Source organism: Tachypleus tridentatus, chromosome 13 (assembly GCF_004210375.1).
Source record: "Tachypleus tridentatus isolate NWPU-2018 chromosome 13, ASM421037v1, whole genome shotgun sequence".
NCBI lineage: Eukaryota > Metazoa > Arthropoda > Merostomata > Xiphosura > Limulidae > Tachypleus > Tachypleus tridentatus.
In genome coordinates this window covers 82059755-82078531 of record NC_134837.1, presented here as the reverse complement: position 1 = coordinate 82078531, position 18777 = coordinate 82059755, and the positions used below count along the sequence as shown (strand labels likewise).

Sequence of the window (18777 nt, the reverse complement as noted above, 5' to 3'; positions counted from 1 at the left end):
ATCCTATGGTTATGGTCATGGTTACATCAGAATTAGGTTTTTTGCTTACATAAAAGTGAGTTCTAAAAATGCTTTAGAACTCACTTTTATGGCATATAATTTAGTGGTTAATTATTCCGTTTCCTATGAATATTTTGAACAAAGCTTCTGGAAGCTTAACACAACAAAACAAGTGTCAGAAGTTCACTAACGCTAATAACATTTGATGGTGATTAACATAAAAATTGATTTTAAAAGCAAGTTGGACGACAGTAGAAGTACTGACAATGTCGCCAACAAAAGCACTGAACTTGGAAATTTGATTTTACTTTTATTACCATTAGTAATATGTCTGAGTCCAGAGTGTTTTGTGAATCTGTTCACTTTGCTTTATGTTTGTGTCTATTTCATTCCTGGTGGTTAGGGTGTGTCACTCGTAATTTGCGGGTTCAAATCCACATATCACTTAATTTCCTTTCTATTTCAGCCGTGGGGGCGTAATAAAGTTTCAATACATTCCACTTTCTTTTGGTGGTGGATCGCGTTGACCAGCTGCCTTCTCTCTCATTCCAAAATTAAGGACCGTCCGCACAGAGAATCCTCATGTGGTTCTGCGCTAAATTTAAAAACAAACCAAACAATTTTGATTTTCGAGAGTAATTATGTAGTGAATGCTCACTTTTTTCTTGGTTATGTGAACTCGCAACGTTAAATTAAGCTATTTCTTTTTAAGCCCCTGTAAACCACTGGATACAGGTTTCACAGTCTAACTCTTCCACTGTTGAAAGAGAAGAGTATTTATTTTCAGCTGCTCATCATTGTTCGAATCTTAGATCAATAGACTTACAGTTTAGCAGGTTAACCTTTAGCTCATACTGTTCTCTAACAGGGGAAGACATCAGAATATATTCAAATAATCCATTGATGGTGGTTTGATATGAATCTACATAATATGGCAATGCGAAAACAAGAAATAAGTAAAAATAATAACAATAATACACGCGAACATCTCCTCAGATAAGGATAACTATTAAAGTAGTCTTTATTTCACGGAAAAATACCTAATAGAATAATTGTGTTCCAATAACTATTGACTATTGGGAGAACAACCTCTGTGGTAAATAAAGAATTAGAAAAAGAAATTATTTCAGTGATAAATCATATTTGTTAACAAATAAGGGCCCGGCATGGCCTAGCGCGTAAGGCGTGCGACTCGTAATCCGAGGGTCGCGGGTTCGCGCCCGCGTCGCGCTAAACATGCTCGCCCTCCCAGCCGTCGGGGTGTATAATGTGACGGTCAATCCCACTATTCGTTGGTAAAGAGTAGCCCAAGAGTTGGCGGTGGGTGGTGATGACTAGCTGCCTTCCCTCTAGTCTTACACTGCTAAATTAGGGACGGCTAGCACAGATAGCCCTCGAGTAGCTTTGTGCGAAATTTCCAAACAAACAAAACAAATAAGTACTCCAACAACAGATAACGCTGTTAACATTTTTTTTTCCAAGATTTAGGGACGAAGTTTTATTTAAAGCAAAAACGTTATCCGTCTTGAAAACAATATTTGCTATGTTGAAATGATTTAAACATCGATATGCTATAAACAATAAGTTGATTATATTCTATGTTTTCTGCTTACATTTCTAATACTGAACTTTTAACATGAAGATTGTCGAGATATTATACCGTGCCATCCACCTAATATAAAGAATTGAACGAAACCACAGCGTCGAACGCCCTAACCACCTAATGACGTTATTGAAAGATTCCCTCTTCCTTACAAATTGTTTTATATAAGTTAATAATTAACCAGTCTAAGCTTCTTATGTGTTATTATTCTGTGTCTGTCCATGCATTATATAATTAAAGACAACATCCTACGACCTTCCAATATTACCCTCGAGAACACCCAGGGGTTCGGGGAACCCAGGTTGGAAACCACTTCTACATTCTAACGTAATAAACAGGACTGTAGTATGTGAAATTATTCTACTTTGGCTTGCACATACAATACAACTAAAAGACTTTAATTATGAATTAAAAATTAATTGTTTTTACCTTTATAGTTGTAAGTGTAATACTTGGGAGAAGAGGGGTGGAAGTGATAAATATAAGAGTTTGTGGTAAAAAAGGTCACATAAGGAAAACATGCAGAAACGCAATTTTGTATTTAAAATTGGTTCAAACAATGAATTAAAGGACTGAATAAATAAGACACTATACTAATATAATACGACAGATGTCAATTTCCGGATTTACAAAAACGAAAATTAGAGTTTGGATTCCCCTCGAAAAAAACAGCAGATAGCCCCTTATCGCGTGGCTGTAAGAAAAACACACAAAGACAGCAACTTATATTAGCAAATTCACAAGCACTCTAGCAAATACTAACCAAAGAGACACCTGTTTTATCTTACTGGTAACTGGAAAATACAATTAAGAAAATAAAATCGGTTAAGCCTGTCAAAACATGAGCAGTTAGAAACCATTGACTACTTATAATACAGTGTGTTAGAACCTTAAGCACAGCTCACTTACAAATTACCTGAGCACTGCGGTAGAGTTGTGTCAAATGTACAGCTGATTATAGTGGTAATGGAAAGTGTCAAGTTACATTAAGTTTTCACAGTGTCAAATGTACAGTTGCTTACAGTGGTAATGCAAAGTGTCACCTAGCGGAAGACAAAAATAGCATTTATGAGCAAACGAAGTAGCGATTCGTATATTATGAGCTAGCTTGCGTTTGGGAAGAGAGGTTCTACAGTTCAGTATCATCATTAGCAATCTCTAAATTATGAAACTTGCAGCAACAGGAGGTTCACAGCTCAATCAATGGCGGCCCGTCTTACTGCTGTTGTTTAAAGCGTAAGTGTCTCATCCACTACATTCATGGAAACATTTTTTCTACTTTTTGAAGAACTGTATAACTCTGAAATCTCGAGAGAAAACAGTGCATCATGGAAATGGGTTGAGATAAGGGAAATAATGGCTCTTTGATAACGGCATCGATTGGATCGACTGAATGTTATTAAATATTTTCAATATACGGTGCAGAAAGAGCGAAACGTAAAGAGTTCATAAAAATTAGAAGTCTTATCCCTGGGCCTTATATAATGACTTGGAAAAGCTAATGGCTTGCTTCTCTTCATATGATTATAACTGACTTTAAAAGTTGTGACAACTTTAAACTACTAGCACTAAATAGAAAACCGTGTGTGAGTGTGGGTGTTTTTCTTATAGCAAAGCCACATCGGGCTACCTGCTCAGCCAACCAAAAGGACTCGAACCCCTTATTTTAGCTTTGTAAATCCGGAGACATCTCAGAAAAGCTATTTGCTTGCTTCTGTTTATATGATTATAAACATTTAAAGTACTAGCATCGTAACAATTGTCGTAGGCTGTTATACCTGAAGAAAAGAATGTCCTGTCAATCAAATCTTATTTCTGTGATAAAATATTTTTATTTGTTTTTCTCTTTCTTTCTACTTGTCATATATATCGGTATTTTTATTTTCCATGCCTTTGTTAATTATATTTGTAGTAGATTTGTATATCAGTTTGCCTTTTGGGGTTTAACTAAAGCTTAAAAGCTTATGACGCTATTATTCGAGGTTCCACACATGCCACGGATACAGTAAAGGCAGAGTATTTTGCAGCTTTGCGCTAAAACAAATCAAACAGATACACACCGACCAGTCTATCCTATTTACAATGCTATGTCATTGAATGTAACTAGTTTTAATAAAAAGTGAGTGTAGTTACTTGTCAATCATGTTAGGCTAAAATTATTAGGCTAAAATCAGGGGTTCAATTTTCTTCGGTGGACGCAACAGATAGCCTGTTGTGGCTTTGCTATAAGAAAATACGTTCACTAAAATAATTCTCCAGGAGTTAAATCAAACAGTTTGAGACTACAATTTACTACCGTTTCTACGTTAATTGGCTATTTATGCGGAGGTGTTTTGATACTTGAGGACTAACTTCGCCTTAAAATTACTAGTGATATAAGTTCAATTAGTAGCACGCAGCTACAGATGAGAGCTAAAACAAGGGACCTTTTAAAAGCCTAGATATTTGGTTCATGACATATTCCGGTCCATACGATAGTTCAATGTTTTAATAGGTCACTTTATCATTGAGGGTTTATATGACACGTCTCTACCAGGAAGAAGGTTTGCATCAAGAGAATGTTAAACCATGTAGAGCCAAATACACAACATTTCGAAAAAGATAACCTTCAGTGTTTTCTATGAGAGTAGAGGATTTCTTACAACAGAGCGTTTAGAACAATGGCATACAGGGCTTCAAAACTACAATGTGATCCAAACATCCTCACCTGTAAAGTGTAGGCTGTGGATACAAAAAAGAAGCTTTTGACCTAAAACAAATCATTGCGATAAAGGTGGGCACATCTCATGGTACATTTAAAGAGTGAATAAGCCAGGATTAGAAGCTTATAAACGTACAATAGTTTCAGTTATATCTCTGTATCAGTCATTATTTTCACGAGAAGGATGGCAGAGAAACTAGAATCACAAGTACCTGTGATACCTCCCCGCGAAAATACAATGACATATTGTGCATTTAACCGGCTAAGTCGTGGCTTTGTGGGTTGACGTCCATGGATCGTTTCTTCAAGTTGTGTGGTTTAAAGTAGCTTCGCATGACCATAGTAATCAGACTAAATCGACGATGGAATAAAAGTTTCAGGAGCAGCATGAGTGTTTGTTTGTTTTGAAATTTCGCACAAAGCTACTCGAGGGCTATCTGTGCTAGCCGTCCCTAATTTAGTAGTGTAAGACTAGAGGGAAGGCAGCTAGTCATCACCACCCACTGCCAACTCTTGGGCTACTCTTTTACCAACGAATAGTGGGATTGACCGTAACATTATAACGCCCCCACGGCTGAGAGGGCGAGCGTGTTTAGCGCGACGCGGGCGCGAACCCGCGACCCTCAGATTACGAGTCGCACGCCTTACGCGCTTGGCCATGCCAGGCCAGCATAAGATGTAAAATGTCCTTTTTGTAAAATGCGATTAACCCTCAACGAAACAGTTTTCTTGTTATACACAGTGTTGAAGCTAATTTCTATCATTTAGTAACAAAATTATTTTTGTATACTTGTTAAGGTTTCCTGTGGCGACAGCTAAAGTATCTTAGAGGAAAACTTTCTCTCTTTACCTGAAATATAATATGAATGTAAAAGACAGATGACACAAAACAAACTTTATGACTGGCCTAATGTGAAAGATAATTTAATTTCTATTTCAATTTCATTTATATTTTATCTATCACGTGACTTAGAGATCCAGCAAAGTGTTCATCTGACTGCAAATTCGGATAAAACTATTAATTGATCGATGGTTTCTGTTTACGTCATCACTCAGCTCTCAGGTTTTGTTCCTATCTGATAATATTCATTATTATAAATAATCATTATTCTTTCTTTCTTTTTAATTTTTTTCTGGAATGTTATTAACTGATGAACATGATTCAATTAGATAACTTTTTAACTGCTTTGTGTATTTATATACAGATCTGTTGTTATTTTTTAACACTATTCAACTTTTATCTCCCGTTGCTTGTACTTACCAGCTATTTCAGATGGTTTTTACGCCTCCTATTTCCAAACTTATACCATACGTTGTATAATCAGAGTGTGAACCATGAAATGCAATTTGAATTGGCTACACGAGCCACTTGATTGTGTTCTATTTTAATCTTGTATCTTCAGTGTACCTTCAGTTTTGGAGATCAGTGATATATGTGTTCTGGAAAGACAGTAGCAAACTTTCGGTAATGATGGGTAATGTTACAACAAACTTTCCTTCTGGCTGCAGTTAACTGTAGATATTATTCTTAACTCGTTGTTCTATATTAGTATAACTACTTTAATATCACGTCATTTGTCGACTTTGTTTATATAGTTGTACCTTCTTAAAAAACTTTTTCGTCTTTGTTCAGTCGTATCTCTGTAACTAGAGGAATTTAGATTTTAAATTAATGACAGTTGTGTATATTTCCTACATAAGATCAAACTTTAATTTTAAGCCCATATAATCTTATTATTTATTACTTTAAACTCTGTATCATATCTTTTCAGTTCATTATTTCGGGATGCGAGAATCGTTTAGAAACTTTAATTCAAATAGGTCACTAAAGGTCACAATAAAACACCTTGAAGTTTTCTTTTTCGTCTCTAAACCAGATTACCCTTCGTCTCTCAAACAACAACAGAAAACATATAAATAATTTGATACAAGAATACTACAAGGTCCTTTTCTTCAGATGTGACTATGTTTTTTGGTTGTTTTTTCTTCTGCAGCTAATAGTGAATTAGAGTTAAAATGTTATATTAATTTACATTCCAGGTGTACCCAGATCCAAACACAGAGGATACTGTGATGGGTTCGCTTGTTTACTGTATACGCCATATGAAGGGTTGTAAGTGGATGGACAAACTTAAAATATTACAGATAAGGCCTGGTGAGAAAAAGAATTCACTTCTAGGCTTAGTAATTTTATTTTTTACTTTAAATATGAGGTAAAAAAGAAATCATTGAGAAAACCTAGGAACTTCACATCAAAACATTTTCAAGATGTTATGTTAAAAATTTAAGAAGTTTGCAAAAAATGTTCCAAATGAATAATAGGTTAACAACAGCTTTTCAGATGACTGGCCAAGAGGCAAACAAAAATATTTTAATAAAATAGTTAAAGGGTGTGTTAAAACATTTCCAATAATTGGTCAAAAGCTTCGCGAAAACATTCCAACTGATTGGTCAAAATGCGTGTTGATATATTTTCAATTATTTATCAAGAAACGTGTAAAAATGTTTTAAATGATTGGTTAATAGATGTCAAAACATCATAAACAGGTGACTTTCACCAATTAATCAATGTTCAGTTTTATTTTGTTCTTCAAGCTTCGAATCTTAATATCGCTCGCAATTGGTGAAAGGAGAATTATAATTATATATGCAACAAAATTTTTACTTTTTATGTTCCTGGGCTGAAAGTGTTATTTCCCAATTGCTTATGCCTCAAGTATATGGAAAATACCTATTCTTCTCTATTTTACTTTTCAAACTTTACCTTTGTGACGTGGGTAATAAAAGTTTCAAATTTACCCATTTTCCAGAACATTTAAGGTAGATTCAGTGCTGAGTAGCCGATAGAGAATTTGTAGAACTTACAAAAATTTTCAAGAGCTTTCTAGGATGTTGTAGAACTTACGAGAAATTTCAAGAACCTTTTCGAATTTTCTAGAACTTTCAATAGTAATATATATAGACAGGGGCCCACCACTTCAGTTTAGTTATAGCTCCCTAAGTGAACACATAGACCTATCTGATTTTATAAGAGATGACATTAAGAAGCTGCAAGCATTCTCCAGACACATTCTATTATGCATGTGGCCAATTTATGAAGACAAAAGCGAAAACGTTCTCTGTGGCAGAATCTTCTAAAATGTGTGAAACCTCCAAGGCATATTTTTGCTTGCCTGTCGGGTATCAAGACAAATCCTGGACACTTCATTTTACTTTGGAGCACTGCTGAAAACCTCTAGAAGGTAAAACGGACAATTTTTGCTTGCTTAAATGGTAAGATTTTATATTACACAAATTTTAGACATTCTAAAATTTAAATATATTTTAATTTATGTTTAAAAATTTGCAATGGTATAGAAAAATATCTCATATAACTTATTTTGTTACACATTAATTGTGGATGAAATAAATTTATTCTTCATAAAAACAATTGTATTTTGCTCTTCTGCATGATGGTACAGAGGGGAAAAAGAGAGCAATGAAGATCGCTATTCCAAGAATTTGACGTAAACCCACTGACTATTCAAGCAATTGCTACTTCAGCGTGGTGAACCCTTCCAGACGTCGATTTGGCAAGAATGCATCTGCTATCATACTTCCGGACCTTCCATCATCCATCGCCCTACTGTTACACTGCCCTGAGCACCCAGTACCCACTCCGCCAGAGAGAAAGCAGCATCCTTGGAAAAAAAACAGCAAATTAGAAGAGTAGGTAGACGTTGAAGATCCTGATTACAATTTCAAAGGTGCAGCTGGTGAGAAAATCACATGCTATCCCAACCAAAGAGACCCAATGATTTGATCACAGATTTTGGTGTAACAAAGTCGAATGCCAAGCTTTTGACACCTAGGCTTAAGGAGTGGCTATTTTAGATGAAAGTCGCAGGACACCGACATTTTTCAAGCTTCTTCACTCGTGAAGATGGGCTCTGCTTCTGTTACAATGTATACGATTTGTGCGAGGCAATTGGAATTGCCTGTAACCCTAACAAATGGCGCATCTGCATCGATAGGTCATCCACAAGCTTGAAAACTGTGCTTCTCCATAATTGGAATAACTATCCATCTCTTCCCTGGCTCATTCAGTTGCACCTAAAAGAGGAAGACGAGCGCTTTCACCAAGACATACTGGACTTTGAACGCCGCTACCAAGGAGCTTATAACGAACATATGATAAGAGACTATATTTGGAAGCTGATACGTGAAAGTGATTTACGTTACAGTCGTAAATCTCGAAACTCTACTTACTTCTAAATATTTTTGGTCCTTTTTGTAATACTTCAGTATAAATACATGTAAATCTTGATTCCTATGTTGCTTTATTCAGACCTTATGTAAATGAAAATGTGCAAATTTGCCCGTTTTTACAAAGAAAATAGGTTAATTTCTAAATTTTATTATCCAGGTCACAAAAGTAAAGTTTGAAGGGGAATAATGGCCATTTTCTGCACTTTTACAACATAAGCAATTAAGAAATAACACATATTATCCAAGAACAAAATTTGTGTTACATAGTCGGACCTAGCTCGTAGAGCACTTACTAAGTGCACTTAACGTTCTGAGTTCAAACTGTTGTGATTGGCTGCATCTTTGTCAATTCCGCTTTTGCATATTCCAAGAGCAGGGTTGAAGTAGTTACATTAGTTTCTCAAAACATCTCATCCAGAAATAAAGGACTTCAATGCTACGTAAGTTTTGGCGTTTCAACATCGCTTAGTGAGACAAAGATATGATGTAGTCGTATTAGCAACGCAAGAGCTCTAAAATCTCTTACCAGTTACAATAAATCCTTTTTTTTTTAAATCCATATACATATTATTATGGCACAAGTACAAACGTCAAAAACAAAATGAGTAGATAGTATCCCAAGTGCAAAGAAATAATGAAATAAAGTCAGAAACAGTATTCCTGTGTAGCACATTCTACGGCAAGTTCTTATTTGAACTTATTAAATTGAACTGTTTTCAAGCACTTTGTAAATTTTGACTGAAGTAGCTACATGATATTCGACTGTTTTTCACCACGGTAACAATATCAAGAGTGTAGAAACGGAGGATTAATTATGCAAGTTAAATATTATACCTTCATTTGTACTGCAGATAAAAAACCAAGAGTAAGTTGTTCTGTTGACAATATACAAGAAATGTTTAGTTAGTCAGTTCAGAAAGTGTTTATGCTAAAACAACCCATCTTATAAAGTCATTTTTTTTTTTTTTACATTTCATGCGAAATATCGTTGTTAAGCCTTAAGCCATTTTTGATTACAACAACTTTAACATGTTTAACTTACAAAGATGTCTTCATAAATCATCAACTTTATGATTCAAAAGATCGATTGTACCCCACAGTTCCAGTATAAGTCAGGCCCGGCATGACCAGGTGGGTTAAGGCACGAAACATGGGTTAAGGAGGCAGATTTTTTTCTGAGGTAATCTAGTTTTGTAAACCTCTAACGCTAAAAATTTAATTTCGATAACAGTGGTGGACACTGTGTATATAGCTAATTGTGTAGATATGTATTTTTTTTAAACAAACTTACTTTCTTTTATTTCTTTTAATTTTTGATATAAGTAGATAGTTTGTTTTATATCCACTAATTATTTCAGTTGGCTTAGAAATGTTACCCGCTCTGAATTTTCAAGTACACAATATTGTGCGCAGGCCCGGCATGGCCTAGCGCGTAAGGCGTGCAACTCGTAATCCGAGGGTTGCGGGTTCGCGCCCGCGTCGCGCTAAACATGCTCGCCCTCCCAGCCGTCGGGGTGTATAATGTGACGGTCAATCCCACTATTCGTTGGTAAAGAGTAGCCCAAGAGTTGGCGGTGGGTGGTGATGACTAGCTGCCTTCCCTCTAGTCTTACACTGCTAAATTAGGGACGGCTAGCACAGATAGCCCTCGAGTAGCTTTGTGCGAAATTTCCAAACAAACAAAACACAATATTGTTAAAAATAGAGATCCGAATTAGCAAAACGCTAAATGATATTTTTTTTACCAGATAACTAAACTTATGGTGTTTAAGGTTCCATTGTTGTATATAACCATTTATGATACGGACAAGTCTCAGATTTATTATGTTACGTACGTTACGTATTACGATTTCAAATAACCGGAAATTTAATTTTAATTCAGAAGTTAATAAATGTTAATATGTATTAAACTTATGATAGTTGCCAACAATATTTACACACACAGATTTCTTTTCCAACACAAACATGTTTTAATATATAAACAAAAACACAATACAGTTTATTGTAAGGGTTATTAGTAACAGTTTTTATAAATGATGGTTTATTTACAAGAGTTGTACAAACTTACGAACAATACTGAGTCTTATAACTGGTATAGAACTGAATATTTTATTGACGATCTCGGTTCACGACAAGCAAATTAATTCTGAGTTGATATTGTGACACCTCCCTTAAGCAAGCTAGCTTGATTGGCCTCACACCGCCGACTTTTATCCGAAAGAAATATTCAATTTACCCGTAGAAATACTATCGTCCGATGTTAATACATTGAAGTTAAACAGTTTGTTTGAAATCTGTAAACATTCCTGGTCAAATTTCTATAGTTTTCCGATTAATAGCGAAGATAGGTCTCGTGTATTTTTACATGGAACTCAAAAACAAACAGTTTACACATCTAGCAAACAGAACTTCACCAGATGAACCATATTCCTCACGTTTATCATTTTCACTCACCGAAGAATTATCAGTAGGAACAGTTACTTATTCATAAGATCCCCGTCGGATCCCACAAATGTCTGAGATAAATCTATCATGTCTTCTTCTGAACACGTGTCTAACATATCATTTTGACTTGATTTCTTTGCCTAAGTTTGAGTCACAGCTCACGAGGGAAACACTTCTGGATTCTTTCCAAAAACATTATCCTCAAATGAAACAGTGATCAGCTTCATAACCACATCCGGTTCTTTAAAACGACTTTCCCCCAGTCAATTGTTACCCTTCAACATTGATAAACCCTGAATTGGCAGGGTAGATCTTACTCCAACGACAATTGGTTTTTCAATAGGTGTGATGTTAAATAAATGTTACGAGAGGAATGTTAATAAAACCATCCTCAATACCCTGGCGAATAACTAATTTACCAATGGCAGAACTTGAATATAACAACAATTATTGAGTCCTCATAGTATCACGTAGAACACGTATGGGTATAGAATTAGCAGTCCCATTTGTAAAAAAAACACTCAGAAGAAACAAACACAAAAGGCCTAAATACCTCTCTGAATACATTAGACTTTTTATCAGGGACTAAATCAACAACATTGTTCATATGTTGACACAACCATAGTGTGTGCTGCCTTCTTTCTTTTCACCTTCTATTTATCGGACGCAGCATGACAAGTTTTGTTAAAATTGGCCGATAGGTCTTGATGATTTTGAGGAGCTGGAATTATTAGAAAAATCTTCAATTTTAGTATTTCTTGCGCTCAAGTATCTTCCATAAACTTATAGAATAGACGGGACTCGTGCAATACGCATCCCATAATATAGAGTACCTGATAATATAAGAATATTAGTATTTTTGTTATTTTCTTTTTAGTTCTAGCTATTAGTTCTGCCTAATATTTCTAGATAACGTTTTTGTTCAAACGTCAATTAGAAAATACATTTCAATAATATTTGTAATTGTACTTAGGACAGCATGAAAATTTGTTATGTCTCTTGAATTGATGATGTAGAGTAGAGTGTTTTAGGTTATTTAAAAGTTACCTCTATTATATCGACTGCAAATATTTGAAAATCCTCGAAGAATACATGGAAGCTCATTTGAAGGAACACTAGCGATCCGTAATGTTTTCTGTGTTTTCACTTTTAGAAATATGCGTTGCAAACTCATTGTCATTTTAATTCTGACATTCTTTAGTCTGATGTATTCAAGCCAAACCTAATTTAGTTAGGACTAAAATTTAAAGTTTGCTCTTGAATGTATGGGATTCAGTCAGGATAGACTATAAAGTATGCATAAAACTCATAACCCAAGAAGTTCTATAAGACGGAAATGTGACAACAGTAAGTTTTAAATAATTCTTCATAACAACGTCTTGTAACTGATGAAAACTCATTTAACGGAGCTACGAATCTTTTACGCACTTGGTGACGCCTCTGGAGCCTGGTAACAGAACACATAATACAGCAAAAACTAATGTTTATGTAAGTAAAAAATAACAAATTAATAACTAAACAGTATTGCAAATGGAAATACTAGTGTAATCCAAAATAAATAGGCTTAATTTATTTCCAAGTTGTTTGTTTGTTTTGGAATTTTGCACAAAGCTACTCGAGGGCTATCTGTGCTAGTCATCCCTAATTTAGCGGTATAAGACTCGAGGAAAGGCAGCTTGTCATCACCACCGCCAACTCTTGGTCTATTTTTTTACCAACGAATAGTGGGATTGACCGTCACATTATAACGCCCCCACGGCTGAAAGGGCGAACATGTTTGACGCGACGCGGATGCGAACCCGTGACCCTCAGATGACGAGTCGCACGCCTTAACACGCTTGGCCCTGCCGGCTATTTCCAAGTTGAAAGTTTGTTCTATTTTTCTTACATATATTAGACTCTAGATCACCTAAGCAGGAAAAATAATTTACATACTACCTATTTTATATTAAGTGATGAGGTAATTGGACACCCCTGGTTTGCTTTTAATATAAACAGTTTTTTAAGAATGTTTTGTTTTAACCTTTATTATCCGTAAGATCGTAACAAGTATATGAGAAATTATCTGTGATTACAACAAACGTGACAGCAACTCAATAATGAAACATATTTCTTGATAACTGATCTTTTAGGACCACACGAGTAGCTGCCAGTATGAGCCAGTATTTTGTGAGAATAAATGTGAACTAAAGATTCTGCGAAGATTTGTTACTACTCACCAATTGAATGAATGCGCCAAGAGGCTGGTGGCGTGTCGATATTGCCAGAATAAGTTTGTTTATGATACATTACAGGTTAGATTAAAAAAAAATTCTTTGTGGTCTAGAACATTTACTAAACTTGTCATTAAATTATTTTTGTGTGTATTAATGTTATTAAAATAACATGGCACTTTGTAGTTCTGCATTATTTATGTCGATCCATTTTTTGTACTCACAAATAAGTTTCTTTCAGATGAAAATTTCGAACCTACTTACGTAGGCCTACAACAATCCGATTAGCTGTCGCATCACGTTTTACACCACGCAATTAATTTTCATTTACTTAATTTTGATCTGGCAAATTTATGATTTAAATTCTAAATTTTAAGAGAAATCGACTGTAAAGGATAACTAATATAAATCTTATTGTTAAATTTCTAAGTAAAGTATTTCATTCGGTAGTCGAGGGCAGACAGTGACATCGTAGATATTAAGGGTTAAACGAAAATTGCCCAAGTAAAATATCCTTCAAATTACTCAACTACGCCGCTGGAATATATTAAATTGAGAAACATTTCTGTTACATAAAAAAGTTGCACTTTTAAATATTTAAAATTAAAACCTATTAACTTGAAAATGTTTTCTTATTGAAACACAAATTGTTTCACTGATTCGTAAGAAATATTTCATTGTTTTAATTGATGAAACATTTGAAAATTGAACCTTCTCTACAGTGTAGGGCTGTGGTCTCTGTCTGAGTATTATATTTTATTATCATATGTGTCCGATAATTATGTTTTATTTTTTAAAGAAAAGCTTAAATTAAGATGTATTTTGTGTCAACAGACAAACACATATTCATTTTATTTTCCAGGTATTATATTAATAAAGTAGAAACTAAAGTGTTCATAATAAATTCATATAAAATTCCTGTTATCTACAAAGAATAGCAGTTTTAATTTGAAAGGCTTTCCACGTTTGGCAGCTATTTTCTTGTCATTTGAATTACATATTAATCTCAACTAGAGAATTGTATAGCTCGCAACTATTTTTACATATCAATAATTTCTGATTCTATATAGGAGTACTGTGTAGCTAACAGTGTGTTTTTTACGTCTCAATACACTCCGATTCTAGGAAAAAGTAGTATTTGGTCGACAATGTGTTTTTACATCTCAACAATCTCTGATTTTGGATTGAAGTATTATATAGTATCATAAAGTACGAGTAAAAAAAACTGTTTGCTGACTAACGAATTAAATTTAAGAAGGGGAAAGATTGACTGTCAGAGGCCGAAAGTATTGTTAACAACGAATGCACCGCTACCTAGTGACCTGGCATGGCCAAGTAGTTAGGGCGCTCAAGTTGCAATCTCAGGGTTGCGGGTTCAAATCACCGTCACATTAAAGACGCTAGACCCTTGGCGGTGGGTGGTGATGACTATCTTTCTTCCCTCTTGTCTTAAACTGCTAAAATTGAGGACGGCTGGCAAAGATAGCCCTCGTGTAGCTTTGCGCGAAATTCAAAAACAACAATAACACCCCATCCCCAGTGGCACAACAATATGTTTGCAGACTTATAACGCCAGAAACCGGTGTTTTATATCCGTGATAGGCAGAGCACAGACAGATGCTTAACTACAAATAAAGCGATGGTACTCAATTGAAAAATAATGAATTTTAATATTTATTAGTAGTTAAATAACTGTACTAATGGTTTAAAAAACCCACGAAGAAACTATTTCTTACAAAGTTTTACAGTAATGGTTTAGTTGATCTTTAGTTTCTCTTTAAGTACACAACTAACTGTGATAGGAACTTAATATTATTTAACTTTATATATGCAAAACGGCTCGTTTGGGTTGAGAAAATATTTTACATAGAAGAGCGAACAACGTTTCGACCTTCTATGTAAAATATTTTCTCAACCCAAACTTTTTTATATATATTTCTACAAGTGGGTTTTCTCGACATCACTGATTATTTAACTTTGTTCCAGAGAAAGTATCTCACGGACAAGTAAAGTTTTTTGTTGCTTAACGTGTTAAGTAGCTTTACAACGGAACAGCTTTTTGTAATGTTGTGAAACTGCAATGAGTTTTGGGAAGAATGTTTATAATAATTACACCATTGTTAACGATACAAACGGTAGATACTGAGATATGTTTGTGTCATTGTGATATTTATATTTACAGAACCACACAACCAAATGTCCCAGATGCCATGTCCTAACCACTGTGAATCATCGAAGGTCCCCAGAGAAGATATGAAAGTCCATCTGAATTACCACTGTCCATCTGTAGCACTTTATTGTGTTTTCAGAGATATGGGTTGCAAGTTCAAGGTGAAGTTTATTGGAGCATCCTTTTGAAAGTCGTAAATGAACTAACTGAAGTATTGAACATGTATTGAAACAAATGAATTATTTTTAACTCCAGGAGAAACAACTGCCCGACTTTCAGGTAATTTAGACATTTTTGAAGAGCAGTAAACAAAGTCAAAATATATACATCTGGAGTTACAGACCTCTGTTTTTGATTTGGTACACAGTAAATTATATTATTATTTCACATATTCGATGTTTGAAATTAAATCAAGACTGAAAGTATTATTTTTAATAGCGAATGAGACGACCATATTTCTAAAAATGTAATTGAGCCTTTATCTGTATTTGACCTTGATTTTACACAATTTTTGATGTACTGTTAGTTTGTTCGCTTTTGTAGTTTATTTAAATTGTCTTTCTAAATTTAAAACTGAGAACCATCGTTTACCACATTTGCAAAAAGGTTTCAGTAATATTTAACAATGTTAAAATAGATTCAAATTAAATCGCAGCACTATGAAATAGTTATAATGTGACAGTCAATCCTACTATTCGTTGGTAAAAGAGTTGCCCAAGAGTAGTTGGTGATGAATAGCTGCTTTCCCTCTAGTCTTACACTTCTAAATTAGGAATAACTAGTTTTGTAGAGAAATTAATAAAAACAACAAAACAAATGCTATGAAATATTAACTTTTCGGTCATTTTTTATCAACTCATTATAAAAAAGTAGAAACTTTTAGTGTTGTATATTAGTTCATATGTGTTTGTGTTGATTTTTATTACTTATAATTACAATATTAGCCTGGCATGGCCGAGCGCGTTAAGGCATGCGCTCGTAATCTGAGGGTCGCAGGTTCGCATCCGAGTCGCGCTAAACATACTCATCCTCTCAGCCGTGGGGGCGTTATAATGTTACGGTCAATCCCACTATTCATTGGTAAAAGAGTAGCACAAAAGTTGGCGGTGGGTGGTAATGACTAGCTGCCTTCCCTCTAGTCTTACACTGCTGCTAAATTAGGGACGGCTAGCACAGATAACCCTCGAGTAGCTTTGTGCGAAATTCCAAAACAAACAAAGTTGCAATATTTTTTGTATCATCGGATCTTTTTTAAATCTGCTGTATTGAACTTATATTACAGATTATGAACATAAATTTTGGCGTTTAATAGACTATCACAAATAATTAAATTTGTAAGATGTTATTATTATTATTGTTTTGCTAGAATGTTCTAGAACCCTCAAGAAACGTACCGGCATGTCCAGGTAGTTAGTGTGCTATTCCTAATCTCAGGGTCGCGAGTTTAATCCTTATCACACCAAACATGCTTGGCCTTTTAGCCGTGAAGGTGTTATATTGCACGGTCAATCCCACTATTTGTTGGTAGATAGAGTTGTACCGGAGTTGGCGTTGAGTGGTAATGACTAACTGCTTTTTTTTCTTTTCTTACACTGCTATCTTAGGGATAGCTAACGCAGACAGATCTCGTGTAGCTTTGAGCTAAATTAATAAACAAATAAACCCACGAGAAACACACCAGTAGTATATAAACTATTAAAAGGACCCACGACGTGTGATTTGTGAATAGTTTTGTGCATGCACTTTGACATTATTTTTCTTTTCAATATTATTTATTCGTCGCTGCCACATCTTCAGGTTGTACAAATGACTAAACATATTTTGTTCTATTTTGTAAAAACTTTTATCTAAGTAAGTGTTTTATTTTCCTTTCCGATTTGTAAAAAATCCTTGTGTGATATAAAAGAAAAATATTATTTCCAAAATCTGCGTAACTGATTTATGAAAAATTCCTTATTAAAACCAAAATAAATTTTATGAAGTTTAAATGTGCAGAATACATGTTCTAAACAACATCAGAAATAACTCCACTTTCATTGATAAACTAATATAAACTGTTTATGTTGAATTAGTATTAACAAAAAAAAAAATAAAGTGACGTGTTTTTTTTCTCTAACGTTAGGGTTCACGTTTTGCTCTGGAGCTACACATGGAGTCAAGTACCAACCTTCACGTCGACCTGATGAGTGATTTTGCCTTGAAGCAACAACACCAGATCACTTCACTTCGAAATGCGTTTCAGGACCTTACACTTAATAATACATTTGATATTCTGCTATGGGTGGTTAGTGATTATATCCAGAAGATATCAGAAGCCAAATCCAGAAAGAGCTACGAGTTAAGTAGTTCCCCGTTTTAGATTAGCCAGTATGGTTACAAACTGATGGCAACTCTTTTCCTGAACGGCAACGGAGCAAGAGAAGGTAGTCACTTGTCTGTGTATATAAAGATTTTGCCCGGAGGGTATGATTCAATCCTTTCTTGGCCCTTTTCACACACTGTTTCTTTTACACTTCCTGATCAGTTGCCGCCTCTCCAGAAAACGCCCGTCACATTGTCGAAAGTTTCGTGCCAGACCCTTCCTTGAAAAACTTTCAGCGGCCAAGTAAAGAACCAGACAGTTTAGGCTATGGTTTTCCGAGATTTGTTTCCATGAAACTCTGAATAAGCTCAACTATGTAAAAGACAACACATATTTTATCAAGGTGAAAGCAAACTCTAGTAAAATCGCATTCGGAATAGCATTTGGAATTGCATAGTATTTGGAAGTCATGTTAAGCTTAATTTAATACATTTTGAGTGTTACGACTGATAAACTCACTGTTAGTTTAAAATAGTATAACGTGTAGATTCGTTTGTTATTGTTTTTTTGTAATGCTCACAGAAGCTAAATGAACATTTGTTTTCCTCGAAACAGAATACAAGAGCTAAGACATAAAAGTAAGTTCAGTCTGTGATGTCAACCGAATAAAAATATCTAATCATGCTACAGAAAGTAGGTTTTTTCGTCAACTAATATATTTTACTATAGGAAATTATTTTCATTTTGTACCATAAGTCTTATGGAACTTCTTTGGTACCACTAAGTCTTAATAGTATAGTGAGTGACTACTACGTCAGAATTATCGGTATTATAAATTACTATTTGATAGTAGTTGGTTTCTCAGTAAGTATTTGTTTCTGCTAGGGAAAAAGAAAAAAGAGGGTAACAATAGAACTATATAAAATGTCATGACATAGATATGTTCTGTTGTTAAATATTTTACTCATAAAAATTCGACAATTCTGTGTTTATCTAAACAAAAGACGCATAACTGGTATGATGTGAACAGTTTAGTCCTGAAGTAATATTTTTTCACCGTTGAAAATAAATAAAGTTACATGTTGTATTTTACTA

At 34.6% G+C, this 18777-nt stretch overlaps 1 pseudogene; it reads left to right on the top strand.

Annotated features, from left to right (window-relative positions):
• The window catches only part of LOC143236202 (TNF receptor-associated factor 4-like), a 51629-nt pseudogene extending 33475 nt beyond the window's left edge, over positions 1-18154 (top strand).
• Positions 18155-18777: the final 623 nt, after the last annotated feature.